Source organism: Triturus cristatus, chromosome 6 (genome assembly GCF_964204655.1).
Source record: "Triturus cristatus chromosome 6, aTriCri1.1, whole genome shotgun sequence".
In the NCBI taxonomy this organism is placed as follows: Eukaryota; Metazoa; Chordata; class Amphibia; order Caudata; family Salamandridae; genus Triturus; species Triturus cristatus.
In genome coordinates, this window is record NC_140589.1 from 1,353,981,963 (window position 1) to 1,354,003,508 (window position 21,546).

The 21,546-nt window shown below is 43.1% G+C and overlaps 1 long non-coding RNA gene across 7 annotated transcripts in view; it reads right to left on the reverse strand.

The window, feature by feature from the left end:
- Positions 1 to 21,546, reverse strand: part of LOC146821417 (uncharacterized) — a 365,414-nt gene that overhangs the window by 63,976 nt on the left and 279,892 nt on the right. For 2 of the 7 annotated variants that reach the window (XR_014963164.1, XR_014963163.1), the window contains one exon: positions 11,135 to 15,853. The exons of the other annotated variants lie outside the window; for them this stretch is intronic. This is a non-coding gene — a long non-coding RNA (uncharacterized LOC146821417). Of the gene's footprint in view, positions 1 to 11,134; positions 15,854 to 21,546 lie in introns of those variants that run through there. 7 annotated transcript variants of the gene reach the window in all.

The window sequence follows — 21,546 nt, forward strand, 5'->3', positions numbered from 1 at the left end:
GCTTGTTAGAATCGTGTGGGAAGTCTTGTGCACAAGGGTGGACCACAGCGATTCGAGTGGCCAGCGCAGGTCATGGGTCACGGTGCATGAATGGTCTTAAGTAATTGAATCCTATCGATCTTGAAGAGAGGCAGACAATTACTTGCAACGGTCTGGTCGTTTCATGGGCAGACAGTCTGATTTATGTGACTGTCTGGTCGTTTCGTGGACAGACAGTTACTTGATTCTATGATTGAGGATGTGAATGTGTAAGGTGAGATTGTGAAGGAGGGCGAACCGCTGTGAGGGGGAAGAGTGACATCAGAGTGGGCCATGCTGCGAATGGTCGGTTGGTGTAACGCTACACTGGGATTGGTGGATTGTCATCAGGAAGTTGAAACGAAAACATCTTGTGGGTAAAAGAATTTGGTTCAATCATGCAATGTTTTAAAGTGTTACAAGATCTTGGTAGAGGAGATAAAAGAGTGGTAACTTGAGTGGGTGAGGAAGCCCCATCCGTGGATATGCCAGCACATTGCATGGCCACGAATGAAGGACTCTGTACCATAGTCTGGCTTCAAAATTGGCATAAGATTACTGAAAAGGAGGGAGATTTGGCTTTTCCATGCTATGGCTTATTTAGATTAGAGGTGCTGTATCAGTTGAGGGGAGTGATGGCTTCATTGTGACCTCCACCTAGACCAATTCAGTTTTAAGCATTAGACGCATGGATGAGTGCAGCACAGGCGAAGAGTAGGGAGATAAGTAAGGGGAGGATGAAAAAGGCAATGAAAACATATCAGGAAGCGCGATGGGACGCACAGTTGAAGAAGAGGAGAGTAGTTACCATCGAGGGAGAGAGGCTATTTCCACTATTAGTGCAAACAGGAGACGCTCAGAATAGGAACGAAGAGGAGGATAGCAACACCGATGATAGTCTGTTAGATAGGCTGCTAGCAGAGTGTCCTCCACCATAAAATCGAGATTCGGACAAGAGAAGACTGGAATTGACAAATGGGAAAAATCTCAACAGGAATGGAAGGAACAGGGATACCAGCATTGGGAGGTACAGAGATGAGCAAAGTTAACTCTGCTACGCGATACCCAGAAGTCCTTACGGTGCCGGTTACCATCGGACCCATAGTGTCAGTGTATGATCCAAATCAGGGGGAAAGCAGTAGTCAGCCACAATCAGGAGTGAGAGAAAGATTCAACTTAGGAGGAAATGTTACAGCGAATGGAACTGTACCATATTTGGTGCCTGTAGAAGCTAGTACTTCGTTACCTGCCACCACAGATCACGTTGGGTCTAGCGCAGTACAATCAGTGTCATTGGCAGATTCACGTTTGGATTTGAGGATGTGGGAAGCTCCAGTTAGAGGACCCACGGGGCAGATATCAGCAGGAGTCGTCGAACAGGGAGCTTCTGGGAGTCAGAATGTTCCACAGAATACAGCAACAGGAAATCACAGCAGGAATCAGAGCAGTGAAGGAGAAGAACAGAGTAGTGCATAAAGTCAGGGAACAATCAAGGCTACAGTAAAGGCTAAGGTGCTAGACATAGTAAGGTTGAAGGCAGAAGTGGAGGAAATAATAAGTGGAAACTTGCCTCTGGAAAGGATAGAACTGTATGAGCAAGATGGGTTGTTTTTTGTGGTGAAGGATGCCACTCGTAAGGCAAGGAGGGCACTTGAGAAGCCAACAGAATTGGCCCAGAAGTATGATGTGGATTTGTCCAAAACAAAAATGGTGCAGGGAATTCATAGGTTAAATTACAGTGACCAGGAATTGGAAGAGAAATTAGTCATAGGATTGAAAACCTATATTCGAAAATTGGTTGTAGGAATAAGCGCATAGACCATGCTTGATAAGTGGGAGGAAAGGTGGTCAACGAAGAGGAATGTCAATAAGGGGATAGGAGATACGCCACCTCCGGGAGGCGGAACAGCAGGAGTGGAGGCTTACCCATTGCGAGAGGTGCCGGGTGACAGAATGTACATGTGCCTTGGAGCTGGGGTGATTTGACAGCATTTACCAATAATTTTCCTCGGCTGAGGGAAAGACCTGCCAAATTGTAAAAACAAGTTGATCTCTTTGTTTAGATTTCAAAAGTATTGTGGATTGATTTTAATAATCTATTTGACATTGTGGTACCTAGTGACTTGTGGTCTGCTTGTAAAATTGCAGTTGATTGGCCGTCTGCAGAATAAGACCAAGACCCCATAACACATCGTCCTTCACCTTTGGTTATGAAAAGTCTGAGCAGGTAATCACATGGTTACAGTCCAAGATCTCGCCACAAGACATCGATTGGTTTAAAATAGATTGACCTACCCAAGAGCCCATGGAAACAGTACATGCTTATTATGAAAACCTCTTGCAAGCCTTTAAGCAGTATAGTGGGTTGGACACTCTAGATTCAAAGGACATGGGACAGTTCGTTTCCAAGTTTGTCTTAGGATTGATGCCAGAAATTAGCTTTATGATCCAGCAGCATCTAATTTGCTGGCAGAACAAGTCCATGGACGAGATTCAGCGATATGCCAGATATTGTAAAGCATAGGAAAATAAAAGATAAACTGATGTTAGTCCAGATGAGGAATGCAGATAGGGTAGACCAAGTGCAGTCGAGTGGAGGAACATTGGGTCAGAAGCAGGGACTTAAACATGGAGGGACCCAGAGTGCGTCAATACAAGCAGGTCATGGAAGAGGGAGAGCCATACATCTCAATACGGGGATTGAGGTTGGTAACCTATAGAAAACCACTGCATGTCATTTTTGTCACAAAATCGGGCATTGGAAGTGTGCGTGCCGATTAAATCCAACAAATCAGTTTCAAGATGAGGAGATACTGCAGGTACCTGAGTTTGTAAATACTGTGACGAGGCCCACGGAGGGAGACTGAGTCCACAAGTGCAAGTTCCCCAACCTCCGAGAATTCCACAGGGAAATCGAGTATACCAACAGATGCCCTTTATGGAAGCTCTAGATGAGTTAAATTCAGACTCATTGCAATGACGGTACCTGAGGAGGGAGGAAGACTGTACTCTTGGAGTAGTCTTAGAGGTAGACCAGAGAGGACCGTATGTGGAGGCAGATGTGGACAGTCATCCCATCACATTCTTGATTGATACTGGTGCTACCTGTTCAACCGTGAGGTTCGCAGTAGTTCCAAACCTACCCCTCTTGGGACAATCGATCTAAGTTGTAGGAGCTGAGAATAAGAGAATGACCAATCCATTGACAGACGAGATACCTGTGAGAATAGGATCCTTTCAGGATTGCCACCAATTTGTGGTGTGCGATTCAAGTCCAGTCTGTTTGTTGGGTCGTGACCTTTTGTGTAAATTGAATTGTACTATCTACTGCACGCCCAAAGGAGTAGAGCTGCAGACTAATGATGATGATATTACATTCAAATGGGCTAATCAGAATCTGTGTATAGAAATGTTCCCTGTGCTGACAGTGGAAGATCTACTATACAACGTGAGGGACTCAGTCTCTCCAGTGGTGTGGGATTTCACCGGAGAAGAGATAGGACTGATTGGAGGGGTTGAGCCAGTTAAAATCCAAATCAAGCTGAATGCTGAGTTCTCAAGAACGCCCCAGTACAACCTGACTATGGAAACGGTGGCAGGAATTACACCTGTGATTGAGTTCTTGATCGAGCAGGGCATTCTGAAAGAAATCATGGGGAGCCCATGCAATTCCCCTATAATGGGACTGCAGAAGCCGAAGTACAGAATTGTGCAAGAGCTGAGAAAAGTCAATACAATCGTAGTTCCATGTTGTCCTGTGGTACCAAATCCATCTGTGATCTTGTTCCAAATTTCTTGTGAGGCTGAATGGTTTACAGTGATTGATCTATGTCAGGCGTTCTTCTCGATACCCTTATATGACGAAAGCCAATTTCTGTTTGCCTTCCGTCTTGTATTAACGTAGCATCGTACCCCACAGGGGTATACTGAGAGTCCATCAATATTTAATCAGATCCTGAAAAAGAACCTTGAGAGTTTAGTACTGCTGCAGAGCTCAGTACTCGTGCAGTATTTTGATGATCTCCTGATTGCTTAGGAAACTGAGGAGGCTTGTAGGGTTGATACTGTTGCCCTGTTAAATCACCTGGCAGAGAATGGACATATGGTGTCCCCAAGCAAACTCCAGTCCTGTTTGCCTGAAGTCCAGTATTTGGGTCATCGATTGAGAAAGGCAATAACTGCATTGAGGCGATCATGAAAATGAATGTGTCTACCACCCAGAAGGAAGTCAGGATGTTTTTTGGGAATGGTTGGGTATTGCCTTCAATGGATTACCAACTTCTCATTGAAAGCAAAACCTCTGCAGAGTTTGACACTCAAGGATTTGAAAAGATCCGGTACCATGGGATAACGACTGCTTGGTTGCCTTCCTGGAGTTGAGAGAAAGCCTCTGTTGTGTTCCGGCTTTAGGAATGCCTGATTATAACAAAACCTTTTCGTTATTCTGCTGTGAGGGTGTGTACTGTCTGTACTTACCCAGACACGTGGAGGTGTCCATAGACCAGTTGCCTACTTTTCAGCTACATTAGATCCTGTAGCTTCAGTGTTGCCCGGATGTCTCAGATCAGTTGCTGCAACAGGTGTCATTATTGAAAAGAGTAAAAGTATTTTAATGAGGCATCCTCTTACCGTATATGTTCCACACTCAGTGGAGCTCCTGATGACAAGAAACAAAACACAGCATTTGACGAATAACCAGCTCACATGCTATGTGCAGGTCATTCTTGAATCTGAAAACGTGTCTCTGAAAAGGTGTTCTATATTGAATCCTGCTACTTTGATGCCTATTCCAAACACTGAAGGGGAAGATTGTGAGGACCATGACTGTCTCGATATGACTGAACTTTGCAGCAAACCGAGACCCAACATTGTTGATGAGCCTCTGCCTGAATCGGAAGAAATCCTCTTTGTAGATGTTTCATGTCTAAGAGATAATGCAGGTTAATTGAGAGCAGCATTTGCTGTCTGTACTATTTCTGGAGTTGTGGAAGCTGCTTGTTTACAGGGAGTACACTCTGCACAGGTTGCTGAAATCATTGCCTTGACATGCGCATGGCTGGTCTCTGATAAAATCCGAGTCACCATCTACAACAACAGCCAGTATAGGTTCGGTGTGGTTCATGACGTCGGACAGCTATGGTCACAAAGGGGGTTCCTAATGTCATCAGGATCTCCATTCAGAAATGGTAAGTACGTGAGACAATTGTTGGAAGCTTTGCAAAGAAAATAATAAATAGCTGTGGTCAAGTGTACTGCACATGGGAAGGGGAAGGACTTCATAACACTGGGCAATAGATATGCTGATGAAGTTGCACGTTTTGCTCTGAACAAGGGTGCGTTTTCAATGGGGAGTATACTGGAGAGAGCACAGAAAGAACCGAGCTCAGCATGATGTTAGCCATAGCAGACACTTGGGATGAGGTCAAGCGTCTGCAGGGAGAAGTGTCAGACCAAGAAGAAGCTGGTTGGATTAAAGCAGGTAGTGAGAAAAGAGATGCTGGCATTTTGGTTTCATCTGATGGTCGAGCATTTTTTACCGGATCGCTTACTGAGCCCTATGGCGAGGCATATTCATGGAGCAGTTCATATTGGGAGAGATGCTATGGTGCGAGTGTTCAGAGAGACGTGATTTAACCCACGGTTCTGTGTGTTTGCTGAAGAGGTGTGTCATAGATGTGTTACGTGTCAACAGATGAATGCTGGATTGAAAACTGTGGTTGCACTGAGTCACATTGGAAGGTCTGGGGGTCCTTTTGACAGGCTCTAACTCGATTTTATCGAGATGCCTAGGTGCAATAGACTGAGATACATTCTGGTAGTGGTGTGTGTTTTCTCACGGTGGGTGGAAGTACATCTGACAAGAAGGTGTGATAGTCTCACGGTAGCAAAGCTGTTACTTAGGGAGCTAATACCACGTTTTGGATTTCCAACTCCATTGGAATCTGATAGAGGAACGCACTTCCACAGTGAGATTATGAAGCTGTTGTCTACTGCCTTGCAAGTTGATCAGAGATTGCACTGTAGTTACAGACCAGAGGTGTCTGGTCTTGTGGAGCAGATCAATGGGACGGGAATGGCAAAAGTCTGTCTGTCCACATCTCTGAAATGGCCTGATGCATTACCTTTGGTACTGATGAGTGTGTGCAGCATCCCTGATAGGACGACAGGACTTTCCCCCATTAGATCTCAATGGGGAGGGTGATGCGCTTGCCAGCAGTGCTGTCTACAGCATTGATAAACCTCACCGACGATTTGATCCTTGATTATTGCAAGGGACTGGCTGGTGTGGTCCGTTCTGTGTCTCACCAGGTTGAAGCTGCAACTGCACCGACCTGTGTCCAGGCGATTGGATACTTGTCCGAAAGCATTTGAGGAAGAACTATCTTGATGCTCGCTGGAGAGGTCTGTACCAAGTGAATCTGGAGACGAATATAGCTGTGAAGTTTGGAAGTTTACCGAACTAGATCCACACCTCCCACACCTGCAGAGTTACAGGACCCTCGGAAGAAACAGCTCCTCTCCCTGAAGGAAAGCCAGTTGTGGCAGCGAACCCACTGGAGAGGACAAGCGTAGCTGTGGGGGTAACTGAAGAGGTTGGTTACCCACTAGGACAAGCTGAGGGGGGTCACGCTATACAAGGCCCAGGTATCGACTCTGAGGGAGACGGTAACATTGCGAGGTGTACAGAGTCAGACTCAGCTGAAGAAACTGGTGTGGAAAGTGCCCGGGTGCAGAGAAGGAGAGCAGAATTCACAAGAGAATAGTGGCCAGTGAGACAGAAGAGGCAAAATGTGATACGTGCATCTGAAAGAGATCTTGCTTCTTTATCTGAAACGTCTGAATCAGAGCAAAGTTACGCAGAGCAAGTACAAGAGAGCTTGAGGAGATCGAGGAGGGCAAGGGTACCCTGTCAAAGGTATGCTACCACGTAGTGGACTTATCCAATTACAGATGCCGGGAACAGTGGGGACAGGGAGACTGAGGTCTTCACGAGTGGCCAGCAGAGTTTCAGAACTGACCATTGAAATTGAACTATTAGTCCCTGGAATAGAAGCCAATGGAGTGTTGACAGTGACTGTACCAAATCCTCCGATATTTATTGACATGAGGATTTTGATTCGGCAAGATTTGTCATTTCCAACTTTTGGATATCAGCCACCAGCTCAGGAGATTGCAGCAGTTCGTCTTGAAATTCTACAGCGTGCCATTGAAGAAATTGGCTCTGATCTAGTGAGGGATTGTTTATTAAACTGTGAACTGTAAATAAAATGCCTTGCTGTAAAGAAGAGAACCTAGGCCCCAGTGGAAGAAGAGTAAATTTAGGGATTTTCCATCGAAGAAGAAAGAGGGCTAAGGATATCTTTTTGAATTGTGCAGTGAACTGTGACTTTAGTTTCCAGGACTCCAAGGAGCTGTGCGTAAACTTTGTTGAGCAGCAATAAGAGGCAGAGAAAGAGACTTCGTGTTGATCCTCTTGCTGTGTTAACCCGAACTCAGTTAAAATGGAGTCTGGAAATTCGGACCGCAGAGCAAGGTGTATAATAGGTACACTTATAGTAGGAGTAATAGTAGTGATAGCAGTAGTTATTATCATATCATTAACAACTTCACTCAAAGCAGAAGGTGATGGGGTGGGAGTACAAGGGACATCCACACCTACCACTTCTAGCACAAAAGAGGGTACATTAGGAGCTGACAAAACTATGCTAGATCAAACTAGTCGCATGTTGCATGTAGATTTGTCTAAGGGTGATTATATGTTGAATGCCTATGCGAACCTATTGTATGAGTGTGTGAATACGATGGATGTGAGAGATTGTTATGTGTGTATGCAGTTGCCTGCATCAGTAGAGGAGGGGATTCCCTATTATCACCTTCCCCTGACGTATGGTATCACATGTAGTTTGTTGCTTAGTATGTTTTATGGTAAGGGCCACTATGAATATTACTTTTCCAATTATGATGTAGCGCTTTCAGACGACCCAGCTTACAAGCACCTGAATAAGTATGATTATTACAAGCAGGAAGAGAGAATAGGGAAGTATTTCATACCTACCGTTATATTAGACACAGCTAATGCTCATTGCCACACTTTGACTTGTATACTGACTGATGTGGAGAAGAAGTTCATAGATCAAGTAGAAGATAGACATAGGCAATTAGCAGTTAAGCTTAATAGTAGGGTAAGGAAATCTGAGCGGACCAAGGATGAGTTAGCACGTAAGGCGAAAGGGAGTTATGGTCCAAGAGCTTTAGATTTTGAACAGCGAGGAAAACTTTGCATTAGACAGTTACAGCCCTGGAGCCTTTAGGAAAAGTGCAATTGGTATACCGTTGCGGCTGATTCCTTAATGGTGGCGCTATGGAAAAGAACCTCTTTTTGTTTCAGAGAATGTGGATAAAGGGGCAGATGATTACTCAGCTTGGTTGAGAGCTGCCGCAGGTATGGTGGTAACCCTAAGGGAAATCAAGATGAGGAGGAAGGTGTCGTCCGACCCCTGATTTACCAACAGATTGAGGCTGGTTAGGTAGGCTTATCGCTGCCAGGAACAGGCCTGGAGGAAAAACTATGAGGTACAGGAAAGGTCTGCCTATAAGATGATGTTTAGGGACTACAATGTGGCTTTGAAACTAGAAAAAATCCAAATATTGCAGTAACAAAATTGAGATAGCAAAGTACCCCGGAGAGGCCACTCCCCTGGCCTCTCCGGAAATTGTAGGCTCTCAGGAGCTATGCAACCAGTTAGCAGAGTTTTTCCAGTCTAAAGTCGCGAATCTATAGGGAGCTTGATGTGCTAATAGATTTCATGGAAGCGACTGTAAACAGGCCTATGGTGTTTCCTTCCCTCACACCAGAATTGGTGGAATCACACCTCCTCAATGTCAATTCAGGCTCTCCTTTTGAACTTTAAGCTCCCAAGATCTTGTATAATGTGGCCAGTGTGGTGGTGCATCCCCTCACATCCTTGATGAACTTAGTCATTTCCTCAGGGAACTACCCTTGGGCGTGGAATGAAGCAGTATTGAAATCACTCCTTAAGAAGCCCAACCTTGACCCCATTGACCCAAAACATTTGCAGCCGATTTCTCTGTTTACAGTTCTGGCTAAAATCTTGGAAAAACATCTCAACAGCCATCTGATGGCTGCTGTGGAAGAGCAGAGCTGCCTCGACAGCTCTCAATTCGGGATCCGGAAAAATCCTGCAACAGCTGTGGTGTCAACCACTGATGGTATTAGGCAGCTAGTGGATGATGGGAGGGGCGCAGCACTGATCCTGTTGGATCTGTCCACAGTCTTTCATACATCTCTGCTGGTAGAACGCCTACAGGCATTGGGTGACTGTGGTTGGGCTTTGTAACTATTGTCTTCCTCCCTCAAGGACAGATGACAAAGGGTAATGGTGGACCAATTTCTATCGGACCCATTCTCCTTGCCATGTGGGGTGCCACAGGGCTCATCTTTGAGTGTAATGTTTTTCAACTTATATGTCTCCCCGCTGGATAGGATAATTTGCTCTTTTGGACTTCAAGCATTCTCATATGTTGATGACACCCAAATCATTGGGCCTGATTCATAGAACTAACTTAAGACAAAATCCTAAACTTACTACCATTTTGGTATTCAGAGAAGGCACTTTCTCATTTTGGTATTCACAGAAGGCACTTACTCATTGATGACTAAGTGCCTTCTGTGAATACCAAAATGAGTAAGTGCACTTACTCATTTTGGTATTCACAGAAGGCACTTACTCATCAATGAGTAAGTGCCTTCTGTGAATACCAAAATGAGTAAGTGCCTTCTGTGAATACTAAAATGAGTAAATGGTAGTAAGTTTAGGAATTTGTCTTAAGTTAGTTCTGTGAATCGGGCCCCTTGTGTCTATTACAAAGAATACGGAGGCTATAGCAGCTAGCTTCAACCAGTGTATGAACAGCAGTAGCAGGGTGGATGGGCAAAACCTATCTGAAGCTCAACAGGGAAAAGACTATGGTGCTGCTTTTTGGAATACAAACCTCATCTGGAATAAAACTGGTGACCTGAGACCCTGGGCTCCCTACCTATGCATACAGTTAAAGCATAGAACCGAGGGGTAATCTTGATGACAAGCTCTCCTTGGATGCCCAGGCTAACTTCACGGTGTCCACTTGTTTCTGGCTGATTAGAATGCTGAAAAAATGTTTTCCTTTTATCATCATCCTGGCTCAGAAACAAGTGGATCTGGCATTAGTCATGTCCAAAATAGACTACTGTAACGGCTTATATCTAGATGCTAACAAGAGTACCTTAGCCAAATTGAAGGTAGTGCAGAATGCAATAACGAGGCTTACGTTGTATGTCCCGAAGCAACAGTCAGTAGCCAGGGGACTGCTTGAACTGAAAACTGGCTTCCCATACAAGAGCGCACCATGTTTAAAAACAAAAGTGTACATCACATGAAAGGACTGTAACAATTAAAGGGTAAATTTAACTAGTAGAATAAAAGGGAAGCGTATATGCTGATAGTAACTACTGTTGTAACCACAACTGTAAATATGTGATGTAAACAACATGTAAGAAACGCAAACACAAATGAAGCAACAGTGAATTCATCATATGTACTAAAAAAGGAAAAAAATAAAATGCTAATAAAGAAATTTTAACAAACAAAAACAAAGAGCACACCATGTTCAAGGCAATCTGCACCGTGCACAAGGGCCTCCACAGGCGCTTCTGGCTGGAAATAGGGCAATGTTCTAGCAGTATATCCAAAGGAGAAATCTGCAATCAGCTCACCTTGTCTGGTGACAGTGCCTCGAGTCCAGAAGAAGAGATGGGGAGGCAGAGCCTTCTCAATCACTTGAATGGCATTAAGTCTCATTCTCCCTTCAGGAAAGCTGTAAAGACCTGACTTTTCACCTTATAAGGTCTTCCATCCATCTATGACGTTTTTACTTTTTCGTCAGGCTTAAGTTTACCTCTGACATTACAGCGCCTTGACTCCTTTTGGCATTTGTTGTGCTTTACCAATTTTGGGGGTCAAGTAGTCTTATAGAGACAGAACTTAACTCCTCACAGCAACCTTTCCACCATTTTCCAAAATGGCAGCTATAATAGAGGAAGAAGAGACATATATGGAAATAAAACAAATAATGTTTTTTAATCATTTTATGTATACACCAAACAATGGTTATGATCTGAATATGAACAAAAAAATAATATTTATCACTCCTGATTTAGACACGTTTTCATAGTTCACTTTATTTATTTGTTTTGGCAATTGCTCGTGGTATATTTGCAGAATGTTGAACATTTGAGAAGAGCATATAGCCTGAGACATCTTTTTGCAGCACAGGTTTTGCAAGTACATGTATGTGTAAGTTCTGTGGGTAGAGGATTTAGAAATTTCATAGGTTTTAGCACCCCATCAATATCTTTCCAACCAAATTCACACGGATCTTTCTCTACAGATGATTGATCGAAAACATTTACACATCTTCTGATCAAATAGAATGCTCCTTTAATGTGACCACGCATAGAATATGACATTGGTGGAAGGTTACGTAGCCAGACTCATCTCTTGAACTCACTGTACCGAAGATTGTCAAATGTGTGACAGTCAGAACTTGTTTTCCACACACGCACAAGGTATTTTTCTACGTCTTTAAAGTCACATTCTTCTTCTGTCTCAGCAAATCCTTTTAGAAACTTCACAGGTTCAGCAGTTACGGCTCCAAGCTTTATTCCAATTTTGCTCATAGTGTCACCTCTAAGAATATGTGCCTTGATGAGAAAACTGGGCATCTCTGGGCCAAGTTTCTTGTATAGAATATGAAGTGGTATTAAGTGTATTTTCTCTCCTGTTCCATAACATATACATAACTCTGACAATCCTTAACTTATGAACATCGGAACAAATCTAAGTAGCACAATAATACCATCTGTGTCATTTGACAGTACAATGACTCGATTCGAACTATTTAGAACAGCCCACTCAACATGTGGCACAACACAAAGGTTATCTTCCTTCAATTTGATATTAAGTTCTTGAATAATATCGCCCGTACCATTTGAATATATCTCTTCAGGCACCAACTCCTCATTGACAGTCATTCCACTTGCAATAATTGAAAATTCATTGTTTACTGAAGCATTAGCAATGTTTTGGCAAATTGCCATCTCCAAGTTCATCTTGTTCGATGTTGATGACCAGAATGTATTAAGTTGCACAGGCATAGGTGTCAAATGTTTGATGCAGGCAAGGTCAATTGCTCCACTTGTAGACATTCATCTGATTTATTCACATTCTTTGACAGATAGTTCAAGATACCTGTCAAAGATAATTTGCAGTTCTAGCAAGGTGCACACTGACTTTGATATCTGTAGAACAGTCTGAACTACCTCTCCGAAGTTTTGCACAGATGAAATCTTGACCTTTCGTAATTGTGACATATAGTCCACAACAACAGCAGTTTTCAGTGAGGACACCTTTCCGAATTGAAATTCCTCAGCTGAAAGTTTTTTTTTTTAGCTTTTGTACGAGTTTGTGCTTCACTGGTTTGGTTGTAGCATCTTCATCAAATAATGCGTTTACTGGAAGAAGACCATGTGACAGAATGTCCTTGATAAATTCTTCCCTTTCTTTTGCTACACCCATTTCTCTATGTGCCTGCGAAAGTTGATTTTTGGAGCCTGTTTTGTAGTGGCTGGTTAGACAAAACTCTTATTATGGCAATTAAAGCGTGGAAGTTTAGCTTTAGTGATTATGTCAAATATCTTTTTCTCTTATAATACAAATCTCTCCTGCTTTAGTTCTGCGCATAGTTTTGATCCATATTCCAGGGCATCTAATAGATGTGTCTTTATATTGTTACCCACATATTGGCTGGTCACGAAGTTGTTTAGTTGCACAGGATCAGTCATTTCAAAGGGGTTTCCTTGCTGCTGCATGAAATGAAGAAGGCTGTCAAATCTTTTGTTAAAAGGTTCTCCTCTCTTTCCCACATATTCGTGGTGAGGAACAGTTTCACAATGGTCCATTAATTTTGAATTCGTCATCTCTCAGAAAACATTGCAAATCGAAAGCTGACATTGAGCAACATATTCACTTTTACGTGTCTGACCAACAATTTCTTTGGAGCTTTTCTGTGATCTCTGGATTGTCTGTTCCAGTTTCATATCCAAAGCCGTAGCATTGAACCTTCCCTCTCTGTCTTTTACCACAAAAGTCTTTGGATTAATTTTCTTCAGAGGTATGGTTTTTCCACCTCTAGCTTCTTCACTCTTTCCAAATTCCAGGACGAATTTCTCAGGTAGTTTATGCAATCAAATTCATGAAACACAGTAATCAGTGACACCACAGACTTCACATGTAGCTCTTAATCACCTTCCCGATTAGCATGTACCAAGTTTTTCACTAGAGCTATCATGTGTAAAACATTTCCCCAGTACTTGCACAGTTCTGAATTTTCTTCACATTCTTTGACAAACTCTACAAACTTGGTTTTCAGATTTTCTGATTTTGAACTGATTGTATTGAACCTTGCCTGGCTTTGCATTATGTCTTTTGAATGAAGTGCACCCTGTGCCTTCTTCACTTTTGAGAAAAGAGATGGAAATCCTAATGTGTCATTTTTGTTCTAGGAAGCATTCCAACTCAATATTTCTATAGCCTCAGGCATAAATAGCATAGGTTGTACGAACTAACATAATGAGTTCCGCTCAATACTGACTGGACAGTTTTGCTTCCAAAGATTTCAGCGTCAATAAGTGCATTGTCTATGTCACATCCACTGAGATAACTTCCTGCACACTGCAACGCAACTTTTGTCATGTGGAAAATGCCCATCATTGGATACAGATCATCGAATTCTACTGGATTGCTCATAAAAATGTCAGCTACAATACGGAAAACACCTTCATCGCCGAAAATTGGCAGGATAGACTGGTCTACAAGCTGAGCAGGCACATTTTGGAATTTTTTCTTTAGAGCTGTGCATACTTTTGCATAGTTTGTAACTGGAGATGGTATTACTGGTAAAAACCCAACCTTCTTCAGTGTGACTGTATTCTGGGAGATCAGAGCATAAATTACAGCCCTTGGAGGAACTGGCTTTTCTTCATCATTCAGTCCACACCTAAAAAGCAATATGATAAATTCAGTTCAATCAGCTTTATGGACTGCAGCATCAGGTAGAAGAAGATCCATGTCCTCAGCCACTTTGAAACTTTCTGGTAGACTGTGATGTGTGGATGGCTTGTAGTGATTTTGCACACGCTGGCAAGGCAGTTGGGTTATAAGTTTGCAGATTCTTTTGTTTTTGCCTACAGCTGAAACAGCTTGTTTTCCAGCAACTACTTCATGGGTACACTCTTGAAAAAGCACAGTGGCAGTATCATGTGTGCTGGATGCTTCAGACAAAGAAGAGGTATCTTCAAAATCAAAACTATCAAGAGCAGCAATTGTAAATCCTTTCCTGACAAAGTGACTTGGAAGTAGTGTGTTGGCCGATTCACAAGATTTTACAGCATGTTCCTGCTCCGTACTATGTCATTAGAACTTGTTGATACACCAATCCTATTCATTGAAGTGATCAGCTCTCTACTTTTGCACTTGTCATAGATTGCGTGGGCAGTCGTCATGTGTAGCAGAGTTTTCTTTTTGCCGTGATGTGATTCAGAAAACATGATTTGAAAAGACAGTACATTTGCACAGCATAAGCCTGTTGATTCATGGGATTGTCTTCCAATTCTTCGTTTATATCTTTGAAGCATCATCAATGTTGTCGGCTTCTGTTCTGAACTAAAGAACTTTAGTTTTTAACAGTTTTGGTTTGCTGATAATAAATAATGATGTACAAAATGTTAAGATAACATTAGGCATTTTTGTTGACTCCCATGATTGAGGAGCTCTGGGACATCACAAAATGTAACATTAAGTCCAAAATTTAATTCTTCAGGACGTTTCTTAAAATGGTTCTTGCTGATTTTACTGCAGCCTGTGATCCTATTTTGGTAGCAAGAACTTCAGGAGTCAAATCAGCTGAGCACACCATAAGTGGCTCACTATTTTGTTAGACTGACAAAAACAAATTCTGTCATTGTACATTCTCCCCAAAAAGTGAGTGTGAACCCGTAGCCAGCACTCAAGAGTGGCTTTAAAACTTAATTTGCTTTTTAAAGAGTGCAAATTTAACTGAAGGCTGGCAGTTACGTTGATGCTGGGAGCTCATTGTACATTCATATTTTCGAATGCATGCATGCATGCAGTTCGGGTGGGTATACAAATCTGCTGCAAATACATTCACCCCGCTGTTTATATCAGCTACTCTGTACTTTATGCTTTTGTCAATTCCTTTGGTCCTTGTTCTGGCTAAACTACAGGTAACATATTGAAGGTCCTCTGCTTTCTGATCAGTTGTTAGAGGTGGACGAAGGGTAGCCATCGATCCTCTAAGTGGATGGGCATTAGGTTTAGTTGTCGCTTTCTCAGAAGACTCGGATTCTTGTTGCGATTCACTGGTGTCTGCAATTTCTTGACAAATTTTTTCAAGACTTTTTTCCATTGTGTACAACGTGTAGCACTTGTTTCAATTATAAACTATTTGATCCTCTTCACCCATCAGTTTACATTTTTTGTGAACTTTGTCTTGCCGTATTACTGCAGCATCTCAAACTCTCTTCTATCCAGCCGTGGTTGAGGTTAGCTTTCCTTTCGGATTACTTTGGCATTTGACACATTTTTCATTTTTTAAAGGAGTCCTCAGATTTTGTACTTAGCAACACTCTGTCAGGAGGTAAAGATCCTCTGCTGTCACCTGCTTTGCTCATGTTTATGAATTTGAATCAACGGAAAATCTGAAACAAAAACAATATGAAAATAAATTACCAATATGATAGCTAAAACACATCATTATATAGCTGCCATTTTGGAAAATGGCGGAAGGGTTGCTCTGAGGAGTTATTTTCTGTCTCTTTAAAGAATACGTGACCCCCAAATTTTTTGTTTTGACATCAGAATGAAGTATATAGGTCTAATGCTTCCTGAAATATTACATCATCACTGCAACACATCCACCATCTTTAAAAGTGTAGTCCAGAAACATTCGGCCCTGATTAGCAACGTCTACCCAAGTTAAATTATTTCTCTAATGATACAAAAACACAAATCAAAAATGAAAATCTCTGGACAGCAATTTTTTCAGGAAGGTATGTCAGGGGGCCAAGACTGAGCTAAACAAAACGAAACATGTTTTCGTAGCGAAAATCTTTGAGCGATGTCTCAATGTAAAGAGAAACACCAAGCTATGAAAAAATCTATGTTTTAACTCGCAATACCTTAAATTGGGAACTCACTCAGAACTAGTGACTAAAGTAAGCACTGGAACTACAGTTGCTGCCTGTGCTTTCAATGTGGAAGAAGAAACCTTTCATAAAGCTTTGCGTGTTTGTGTGTGTGTGTGTGCATCTGTGTGTGTGTAGGTATGTCTGGAATGAGAAGGTGTCTTTTAGCTCTCAGACGTCATCCACTTTCATGAAGGGTCTTTAGTTGGCCGACTCTCAAAGGACAGAACTTGATACACTTCAGTCAGTGTAGAAGAAGGACTCCTAACCTTATTCTAATTTTCCGCAGTGTCCAAAAGGAAAGATAGGCTCTGCCCGGATCTAGTGTATGTTCTGGTTGTATAAACTGAAAATCCCTGCCTACACCCCTAAATGTGTGTGTATATAAATTATTCATTTATCTGTTCATGCATTCTTTATTATATTCATATAGTCAACTATTCATTAACTCTTTAATTGGTGTATTTACTCACTGTAGTGCATTTTTCTTCTCTACTTCAGTTGTTCCGCAGTGTGAAAGCAGATAGGTATATTTTTTATAACAAGGGTTATTTAGGCAGCCTGTTTCCTTTACTGCCATCTTTCATTATTAAATCACTTTTCCATGCTCTTTTTCTGTGTACTTGAAAAGATCGTGAAAAAAACAAATTTTGTGGTGCTACGTGGAATGCATGACTTCACAGTTGAAATACCTCTTGCAGGTTCCTGCTGTGTTGTTTTCAGTGTCCCGGAAGTGCAAGAGACCTTAGCAGTTCAATCGTTTAAAGTTGTTATTAATTATATCTTGAGTTGTCAAACTTGTAATCGTTTTTCTGTAGCTTGAGGCCAGAATGTAACATTTGAAAGTCACAGATCAGCAGTTTTATTTATGATTATTGATTTCTGATTTGCTCTGCAGTATAAAGAGAAAAGCTATTTGTACTTTGTAATTGTACAGGTGCAGTTTTTAGGTCTGGTTAGAGACAGCTTGCTTCTACCAGAGCCCATGTGAACAATACACAGAAAAAAGGTTTTGGATCGGCCCACGTCAGTATGGCACAGTTTTACATTTCAGTTGCAGTAATAATTGGCCACCTCCACTGCCTGTCTTCCCCATTTACCTCCCGTGCGCTGACAGTGCTACGTCAGGTCAGTCAGGCACTATGTAGCGTCCCCTAAAAGGCAGAGTACAAACACCAAGTACATGATGTTGCAAGCTTCACTCTAATGACTGAAGGCATGTTAAAATCCCATTCAGGCTCTTTGAAGTTTTGTGTTTCATCTCATGAACTATGAGAATACCCTCACGTAAAATGGCATGTTGTGCCCACCTGTGAGCATCCACATGGTGTGAGGCACCAGGGTCCCTGTAGGGCCCCCTTTGTTTCCTCTCCGCCACAGTTTTCAGGTCTAAACCATAGCAGAGAGGAAACTTGCAATATGCTTGGCTGGACCGTGGCGGTCCTGCCAGGCATATTACTGCCTCTACACTGCTGCGCCACCACCAGAGAAAGGCAGATCCCTTGCGGCTGTGGCAGGGCACTGGTGGTCCGACTGCCCTTATTGTAATAAGGTGGCCGGGAGACTGCCACCACTGCGCCCCCACGAGTCTGGGGGTCCGTGGGCCACCAGACTCGTAATTAAGGCCTTAGTGGCTAGGAGCTCCCCCCCTGTGACAAATAATAGTTGTGGTGGTTTGGTGGAGGACAAGCCACCTCATGCACCCTCCGTACAGTATCAGCGTCTGGCTCAACCATAGTACCCCATGCACGCCCCTGTCAGTGAGCCTGCCTTTCAGCCTGGAAGGAGCTGGTGCCCTTCTAACAACTGCATAGCTGTTTACAGCCTGTCTAGGACACAAGGGTCTCCTAGGTTTCTCAGCTGAGTGTGTGGCCACCCTACAGCCCTTACCGGAGTGAGTGTCCTGCAACAGCATTGATGCTGAGAGCCCAGACATGAGCTTTTCTGGAGGCCTCTCCGCTGTGAATGCGCCCTTCCCCTGTGGCATGGAATTAGCAGATTCTACACATTCTCTGGTTGCCTCAGCCCTGAATCCCCATACATTGATATGGGTTCTCTAGGACTTCGACATGACTCAGTACATCAGGAGGCATGCACTGATCGGGCCATTATGTGCTCACTGTCAGGGTACCTGTTTTGAGTACATGTGATTTCTGTTTTTAAGGGGGTCCTTCTGAAGCTTTTTGCCACACCAGTCCACTACAGCCTATGAGTGTCTTCTGTGAGAGCCCTACTCAATAGGCACACTCACGCATTGCATGTAGATCCACCACCCTCCAGTCTCTAGCAAACATTAACCCAACTATTTCAGGAGCTCCAATCTACAGGAGATTCTATAATACCCTCTGGTGCATGATCTGAGGTTCTTCTATGCACATCATACATTCAGGAAAGTGTGCATTGGTCAGTTTGAACAGGCCATAGCACTTTGATCTCTGGCCATCAATTCTGTGGTTTCGTATTGAGAGCTGAAGTCAAGACCCACAGTGCACGTAACCCAAGAGAAATTAGCTAAAATCCTGAGTCCCACACTCTCACACGTAAATTGCCAAGCAGGGCACGAGGAGGATCCCAGTGGAGAAAGAGAGGAGAGTGGATTGTTAGGGGCATTACGTGGCAATAACCAACGTTCTTAAAGACTTTCAAAATAGATGGGGGAGTTGGGAAGAGAGAGAGGGGGGAGAGTGTTTGTTTTCTCCTCTGTATATATATCTAAAAATGGAGGTGAAATCCGACAGAACCTTACCATACTCGACTGACAGCACCTGTCTCCAATTATTTACTACATTTTGCATTTATTATGGGGCGTAACACCCCAAACAACCTCTTGAAACTGCGCCCCTGATAATTGTGCATTTGATTTGGTTGTTGTTGTATGGGGCTAAGGCCACACATTAGCTGCATCAAAGCTCCGCAGGGGAGTATCGCTTTCTGCTTATAAATATATTTTATTGCACATTACAGTGGTGCTCGCTTTATGGAAATTTGAAGGGTAAGAGGCTTAGTGGTCTTGTCAAGTTCCTAACATTACAGTGGATGCGTTAGTCCACCAAGCTACTTACCAAGCTACTTCAACAGCTATCTACATAATATTATATCATCCTGGTTACTCATACAACGGTTCTGTAATCATTTGTCTTAAAACACTGCAAGAAACAGGAAAGGAACGCAAGGATCCTGAGAAATAAATAAGCGATGGAAGCCAGAGAAGGGAGGGGGGCATAGGGGGTACAGATCAGCAAGGGTAGATCCAGGGAGTAGAGGGTTGATTCCCTCTGACGTCACGTGAAATTGTGATGACAACAATGTACATCCTCTTTTCTTGATAATCAATCATTAATCTATGTGTGTTATGAATACGGTTGTGCTTTTTGGCTAAAAGGCTGGGAGTAGTGTGCCTTCCCCAGCATCACAATATCAGTTGTCTCCAGCCATTCAAAAGTATTGGTGCACTTTACATGAACATCAGTTACATTAAACAAAGACTAATATTTTTTTCTAAACACGGGTAAGGACCATATTTATCATTATTTTAAGCAACACAGCAAGACACCATGCTCCACTGCACTGAGTGAAAGATTGATTGCAGGAATGCTCCATATATATCAAGACATGGCTCATTCCTGCTCTCCGCCTGAGCTGGCACGCAAACCGCTGCCGAGCACCAATGCACGCACCCTTGCACCATTGTGAATGGGAGCCTGTGTTACAGATAGGATTATTTTTTTGCAGGAAGGAACACCTTTCTGCACAAAAACTATCCTCTGAGACTTTTTCCTCTTTATCTGTGTGCTGCATTCTGCACACTTAGAAAGAGGAAAAAACAAGAGGAGAAATAAACATATTTCTCCTTGTTATGCGTCCCCTGGGAAGCCATAGCATTCTTGCACATTCCTAGGTCTACCAGTATTGGTAAATCTAGAAATGCTTCAGAATCCATGGGTGGATGCGTGGGAACACCCACACTCCACCTATAAAACCGTCTCGCTGGTGCAGAGCAACGCCAGGCAGTGAAATGCACTGCCTTGCATTACTCCAGATTTACCAAGGAACACAGCACCACATGAGATGGCCTTGCATGGCTTGGTAAATCTCATTATAGGTTTTGCATCACCCTACGTCCCCTTGCATGATGCAAGGGTGGTGCAAAACCCTTGATAAATATGCCCCTTAGTGATTTTCCAAGAATTACAGGATATTGAGCTGACACCGAGACTGAAGCCTGCCTCCCTGGTTCCAATTTCGGCAGCTCTAACCCTACCCCACACCTCATACCTTCCTCCATGTTCCTGCCGCTGCCTTTGCTCATGGCTTTTAACAGCTGAGGCCCCCCACCATCTGCCAGACAGCTATCCTTTCCATCTGAAGGTATCCTGTACTTTCCCTGTAGAACTGTATTGTCTCACATTCCTGGATGCCCTGATCTCCACGTGTCCATGGCCACTGCTCACAGTGAATTTTGTAATCCGCCCAGTTCTACGATAAACACAGTGTAGTTATCCAGCAGTGGCTGCTACCTAATGGGGGTAGTGGGTGGGCAGGGCTAGGCGGGGAGTGAAGAAAAAAAAAGGACTTACCTGGCCTGGAACGGCTGGCTGCCGTCTCTCCCCTGTCCTCATCCTCGTCATCTTCCTTCTTTCTAACCTGGCCGGCAGCAGGAAGCACTCAGGCACACAGGCTCCCTGAGCCAATCACAATGCTGCAATGCAGCATTGTCATTGGTCTGAGCGTGTGGTTCGGCACTCAGATGGAGACAGGGAGCCTGTGCATGTTCCCCATCAGGCTGTTTAATGCAGCCTGGTGGGGAACATGCACAGTGCACATGACTGTTTGGCCGGCCCTGTTGGGGTAATGCAAACCACTCCACTTAGGGAGTGCAAACCACTCCTCCCCCTGCTCTATCCCACCACTGACTGCAATAGGGAAAATAAAATGATAATTATGTTACTTTATTATCATTTTATTTTTCCTTTTGAACAGTGGGCGATGCTCCTTCGCCTTAGCATAGGAGACGCCTCTGCAGTTATCCCTTCGGAAAACATATTTAATGTTTGAAATATTTATTTAAAACCATTACAAATTAATGTTTTGCTATAATTGGAGGCACTCCTCATAGTTATGCCCCGTTAGCCCATTTTTTTCTTTATTGAATAGTTATCTAAATCCAGATTTCATTATCTCTGAATTCACCATGACAATGCTTATTA